A 305-nucleotide genomic window follows, 5' to 3' on the forward strand; every position below is an offset into this window, starting at 1 on the left:
CCTAATTTCAGCTAAATTGAGTTACGCAAGCTCATACACAGACATGCACACATACACAGGCATGTACACGTGTGCACACACACACACACACACACACACACGCACACACACACACACACACACACACACACACACACACACACACACACACACACACACACACACACACACAGACACACACACGCACACACACACACACACACACACATACGCACACACACACACACACAACTGAAACAAGTAATAATTCTGTCAGGTCCAGTAGAGTCAAGACACACAAGGCGTGAAATTCTGAGTGCAATTTC

Source organism: Engraulis encrasicolus, chromosome 2 (genome assembly GCF_034702125.1).
Source record: "Engraulis encrasicolus isolate BLACKSEA-1 chromosome 2, IST_EnEncr_1.0, whole genome shotgun sequence".
NCBI classification, from domain to species: Eukaryota; Metazoa; Chordata; class Actinopteri; order Clupeiformes; family Engraulidae; genus Engraulis; species Engraulis encrasicolus.